General features: G+C 35.5%; 1 pseudogene; it reads left to right on the forward strand.

Annotated features, from left to right (window-relative positions):
• Positions 1 to 5265: 5265 nt before the first annotated feature.
• On the forward strand, positions 5266 to 5384 carry LOC118609199 (annotated as a pseudogene).
• The last annotated feature ends 1348 nt before the right edge of the window (positions 5385 to 6732 follow it).

A 6732-nucleotide genomic window follows, 5' to 3' on the forward strand; every position in this document is an offset into this window, starting at 1 on the left:
TAATATAAGTATTGTTGCCCCAGCTTTTTTTTTCTTTTTCATTTCCTTTTGCGTGAAATATCTTTTTCCATCCCTTTGCTTTCAGTCTGTGTGTGTCTTTCAACCTGAATTGAGTCCCTTGTAGGCAGCATATGTATAGGTCTTCTTTTCTTATCTATTTGTCTACCCTATGTCTTTTGATAGAAAGATTTAATCTATCTATATTTAAAGTGAATATTGATAGGTACATAATTATTGCCATTTTATTATTCAAATTATGTTCTTTTTTCCTTCCCTTTTTAAAGAAGCACTTTTAACATTTTTTTGTAATACTGGTTTGGTGGTGATAAGTTTTTTTAGTATGTTCTTGTCTGGGACACTTTTTATCTCACCTTCAATTATATATAATAAACTTGCCGGGTAGAATTGTCTTGGTTATAGGTCCTTGCTTTTCATCTCTTTGAATATTTAATGTCAATCCCATCCGGCCTGCAAAGTTTCTGTTGCGAATTCAGTTGGCAATCTTATGAGAGCTCCCTTATAAGTAACTAGATGCATTTCTCTTGCCAATATTAGGATTCTCTCTTTGTCTTTTACCTTTGGCATTTTAATTACGATGTGTCTTAGTGTGGGCCTCTTTGGATTCATCCTGTTTGTGACTCTCTGTGCTTTCTGAATTTGTATATCATTTTCCTTTGTGAGGTTAGGGAAGTTTTCTTTCACTATATCTTCAAATAGGTTTCAACGCCTTGCGCTCTCTCCTCCTTCTGGTACTCCTATGATTTCAATGTCTATACACTTGATATTGTCCTAGAGGACAATGTCCTACTCTTATTATTTTGGATTCCCTTGTGTTGCTGTTTTCCGCTACTTTATCTTCCAAATTGCTTATTCAATCATTTACTTCATCTAATCTGCTGTTGACTTCTTCTAGTGTATTGTTCATTACAATTACTGTATTATTTCTGACATTTTTATGGTTTCTATGTCCTTTTCATGTTTATTATCCCTTTGTTATAGTATTCACTGAGACCATCTATCTTCCCCCTAACTTCATTAAGCATCCACATACAGTGTTTAGAACTCTGTATCTTGTAGTTTGCTTGCTTCCATTTTATCTTTCTTTCTATCTATCTATCTATCTATCTATCTATCTATCTATCTATCATCTATCTATCTATTTATTTATTTATTTTCTGGAGTTGTCACCTGTTCTTTTGTTTCAGATATGTTTCATTGGTTCCTCATTTTGTCTGCCTCTCTGTGGTCATTTCTATGTATTAGATAGAACTGCTACATTTTTCAGTCTTGGCTGCCTGTCCTCATCTAGTAAGTTCCTTGTGTGGCCTAAGGGCACAGTTTTCTGATCATTTGTGGTGTGTGTCCCAGAAGTGTTCATTGTGTGGGTTGTGTGTGCCCTCTTGTTGTAGTTAAGCCTTAAATGCTTTTGACATATCCGTGGGTGGAACTGACTCTCAGGCTGACTGGCTATGAAAATTGGCCACACCCATAGGATATGAGCTACTGTGGGAGTGCTGACCCCACAAAGTGGGATTTGCCCCAGTAGACTTGTGCGCCTATTGAAACCACCCTTTGGATTTGCCACTTGTGGAACTAATCAGATAGTACTCTGTTGTGTTCTGAAGCCAAAAATCAGGTGTATTGGTTCTAGGCCCTCTAGTGGGTGGTTCCTGTGCAACCCAAGGTCAACCACTCCCTGTGACTGGCCTGGGACTACCTAGTAGGAACTACAAATCAATCCATGGTTAGTTGCTTCCTGTGCTGGACCTGAAGAAGTGTGGGAGAGGCCACTCAGCTAACCAAGGCCAACTGACATCAGTACCAGTCCCGGGGCATCTTGAAAAATGTCCCAGAGCACTCCAAAACCTGAGGCTACATTCTGGCTGCCCATAAGTCTCAAATACTGAAAGAGTCTTAGATAGTACTCAAGTTGGGTGAGGTAAAGTCAGTCACCAGGGTGAAGAGAGTAGTGTTTGCCAGATCAGTGTATATTCAGGTTTTGTGCTTTTACTGAGCTTGGGACCAATCATAAAAGTCTCAAGGTCACTTGTTGTACACATTGGGGCCTCAGACTTCCGAGATTTTTCTGCGAAATACTGCCATTAGGGCCATGGCTGTTTGCCCACTACCATAAGTATCTTGGGTGGCGTGGGAGCTGAGGCCTGCTAATTGCTGCTAAAAGAGTCTCCTGACATGTGCAGAGTGGAGCTGGTTGCCCAGCCACTGAAAGTGCCTCCTGGGGTGTACAAGTTGGGTGGAGAGGGGTTCCCTAACCAGAGCGGAGTGAGTGGCATTCACCAAACCAACATAGATTCAGATTTGGCCATGTGGGTTCAGGGCTCAACACAGAGATAATGGCAGCTATTCTCCAGCCCTCATTTTAATGCCACATAACTCAGTCTTTTTCTGTACGGAGGCTCTGGATCACCTTCCCACTGCCAAACCCTAGGATCAGTGTCTATGAGCAAGTAAGCTTGTGCATGCACTCTTTAAAGGAATATCTGTGTCTCTAGAAGCCTTCTATCTTACCTGGATATTCACAATCCCCAACTGATTTTCACAGCCAGATTTTGTAGGGGCTTCTCTTCCCAGCATTGGAATTCTGGGCTGTGGAACCTTGTTTGGGGCTGGGACCTCTCACTCTTCCAGGGGGACCTCCATATCTGAGATATCCCTCTCGAAACTCAACCTCCACATGTAGGTGTGGGGACAGCTCTATTCATACCTCTGTCTCTCCTGCCAATCTCAATGTGGCTTCTCTATATAATTACCTTTAGGAGTTCTGTTCAGCTAATCTTCAGATGGTTCTCCAGGTTGATTGTCTATAATATAATTGTAATTTTAATGTGGTCATGGGAGGCAACAAACACAGCATTTACCTTTTCTGCCATCTTGAATGGAACCTCCATACCTAGTTTTAAATGTTAGTTTCTTCTACAAGTTCTAGAGAAAGGAAGACATTAGTGTTCCCAGAAATGTAACCTCTTATCTAATAAAACCTCTGATAATTTTTTTGTCATGCATCAATGAAAAATATAATGTATCATGTATATTGAAATTAAATCCAGTTTCAAATGCCAAAGTAAATTTATTAAATAAAGAGTAAAAGCAACAAATTATTAGGTCATTTAAATGAATTTTTCATAGGTCAGATAGGTAGATTGGGTGAAATCTTGGGATAGTTTATAGAAAGAAATATCAAGTACTTGAAGAATCTGAAGGTTTTGCTATTTTTTTTATTTGTCTATTTTGTTTTCAATTAATTTTTTTTTTAATTTACCACATCATGGAAACCACAGTCAAAGCCATGGTTTAAGTTTGCTGCATATAAATCTGTGTTCACTAGGGTTTTATAAAATGACATATTAAAGTATTTAAATAATTGTGCTTCTACATTTTACAAATCAGAGACATTTCTAACAGAACAATGGTGAAAATAGCATTCTAAATCAAACTGCCAGGGATAAAAGGAAGACAGGAAAGCTATTATTTAAATGATCTTATACAAAGGCTCTCAGAGATATTCTGTGAGGAGAAAGTGTGCAATATAGAGGAAAGAGGCAGATCCAAGAGGATTTGGCTCATGTAATTTCAAGTCTAATTTTTTGTTAGTTTTTTTATTGGATATCAATAATTACCCTTTCGTGTCTTTATTTATATATTTAGATATAATGATATAAATAATATAGATAAGATAATTAGACATATAATAATATAATATAATATAATATAATATAATATAATATAATATAATATATAAAAAATGAGATAATCAAGCTAAGTAAAATAAGCCAGACTGAAGTTGAAAATCACTTGATATCACTTATATGTGGGATATAAACCTAAAAGCAACAAATGAACAGGACAGAGACTCAGGGACATGGACAATGGACTAGTGGTTACCAGAGAGTAGTGGGTGAGAGAGGAGGGAAGTGGGTCAAATATGGGTGGTTGGGGGAGGGTGAACTGGGTAAAGGGGATCAAATACATGGTAGCTGAAAGAAACTGGACTCTAGATGGCAATCACACAATAGAATATATAGATGTCAAATTATAATGTACACCCAAAATTATATAATTATATTAACCAATGTTACCCCAATATAATTTTAAAGATAATAAATAAATAAATAAAGATGGAATGCTAGTTTCTAAGCCAATTGGATTCTTTGAATTTTTGTTTCATTCTTTTATCTACCATCTCTCATTGTTTGCCTCTGTCTTTACCTTTTGGGAACTGGCATTGTGTTAGGGTCCAGATTTCACCAGATGTACAATCCTCAGGCTGTCATAAAGTTTACAAGAACTACTATAACATCTGAGAGTGCTGACCTAGCAAGGAAACATTTATTTGATGATGCTTGATATTTTTGTTGGGTGGGAGAAAATTTTTTTCTCTTCATTAGTCCTTTGCAGTAATCCTCTACAAGTCTTAGGAACACATTTTCTCTGTCAGCGTTTGTAGTTGTACATATTTTTAACAGGTGTTTATAGTGAATTGTACATTAAATAGAAGGAACATGACATGCTGAAAAGCATACTAAGCTAAGGGTCAAGATCTGGTTTTTAGTCTCGGTTTTGCCATTAACATGTTGCATGACCTTGGAAAAATCATTGAGGTGGTGGATTAGACTATCTCGAAGATCATTTTCACGTCTAAAAATCGATCCTATCAACTGGAGATCCTACAAGGCATAAGGAATAGACAAAAGGGAAATATTTTTATTTTTATTTTTATTTCGGTTGCATTTAAATATAAATGTAACTACTAAAAGATTTATTTTGGAAGATTTGTATTGAGCTTTTACAATATTCATTTTTCAATTCTTAGCAATAGCATTTTACACTAACTCTAATCCATAAATGGGTCTTATGACATCCATGAAATAGTAGCAAGATATGCTTAGTATTATATTTCTTTCTTTGAGACACTGTAATTTCTACCAGAAATTTCCAGAGCATTTTGTAAATAGAAAACAATGTAAGCACGTTATTAAAGATCTTGGATTCCATTATATAGTTTGTACAGCTGAAATCACCATCTGTAATTTAATCACCTTTTCTTTTTTATCTTGTAACCAAAAAAAAAAAAAGTTTAATTTTGCATCCTAAATGTTTCAATCTTTGCGTATTTTTGAAAATTCCTTTCTCTTTATCATTGCTTTTTTTGCTGTGGTTGTAAATAGACTCACTTGCGCTTTGAAGATGAATTACTCCTTGTCATCTTAGAAACATGTGATACAGTGAATTTCATAACAGATGTCAGTCTATGGCCATGCTACCCTGAACGAGCCCGATCTTGTCTGATCTTGGAAGTTAAGCAGGGTCGAATCTGGTAAGTACTTGAATGGGAGACCACCTAGGAAGACCAGGCACTGTAGGTGTAAAAAATAAAAACAAACAAACAAACAAATAAATACATAAGGAATTGTAAGCTGACATTCTTGCGATCTGTGAGGTCAACCAGGGTTGCCTCACCTAAAAACAAATAAACAAACAAAAAACACAACAACAATATAACAACGTCAGTTTTGAGCCAAGAAAATGGTGATTTATTAATAAAAAAAACAAACTGGTTTTATTTTAGTGAAATTTCTCTTTGAAAGTTTCTTTTTTACACAATGCAAGCCAACTGACATATCACAATAGCATTTTCTTTTAATTATACATACCATCTATTTCAGCCAGTGAGACTTTGTCTACTTGAAAAGTTTATTTGTTTTAACTTATTTAATAAATATGCTGTTTCTCTGTTTCTAAAAAAGTCACCCTTTTAATCATATTTTGGTAAATTTAGGTTTCTAATCTTGTTTTAAATATTTTTTTTCTAGAGTATAATCAGTTACTATTATTAATAGATTTTCTTCCAGTAGTTCATTCCCAAAGATGAAACAGACAGAAAATTTTGAATGCTTTCATTCTTGTATGCTCTGAAAGACCAATTCAAGGGCTAACTCCCTCATATTGTTTCTTTTTCACAGGTTTCCAAAAGAGAATAAAACAATTCAGGGACTAGCTGTTTCACAATGTGTTTTTGAAGCTGACTGGTGTAGCATTTCACAGCTTTTACAGAAATAAAAATTACTTTGAGTATACCTCTTTAAGATATGACTTATCTTCTCTTTTGGCATCAGTCTCAGCACAATTTTTGCAAAAATAAAATTCTTAAAAACATTTATTGACTGAATGAATGGTAAGAGTAACTTTTTTTGTTACAGTATCCCCCCCCCCACACACACACACAATAGACTAGAGAGAGTGGATAAAGGGATGCATTCTTCACTGCTACTGATAATCCAAGTGTCACTTTTACCTGGCTTGAGTTAATTTTGGATTTCCATTTAAATACGAGTAAACCTAAACTTTGAGGCAGTTTGACATAATAGAAACAGATCAAGGATTACTATTGTTCACTGCCTGATGCACAATGTTTTTAAAATTACTTTTCTTTTGTCTTTTTTTAAAAAAAATATGTTCAAGAAGAAGGGTTTAACTGACCCCTATTACTTCATGTTGGGTAGAAGCAGGCAAGAATCTGCTTTTTAAGCTCAGTTATGCACCAGCTGGTAACAACACCTTCCAAAGATCAAGTAATAGCCTTCAACATATCAGCAAACAATATGGTGCTCTTTCTCTTATAACCACCCAAGAAAGGAAATAAAACAGTTGTAAGAGGAGTGACTCTTCTCATTATTATGTTGATAATTTAGTGAAATTTTTACTTACTTTCCT

The sequence above is a fragment of the Rousettus aegyptiacus genome, unplaced genomic scaffold (assembly GCF_014176215.1).
Source record: "Rousettus aegyptiacus isolate mRouAeg1 unplaced genomic scaffold, mRouAeg1.p scaffold_m13_p_10, whole genome shotgun sequence".
Taxonomy (NCBI): domain Eukaryota; kingdom Metazoa; phylum Chordata; class Mammalia; order Chiroptera; family Pteropodidae; genus Rousettus; species Rousettus aegyptiacus.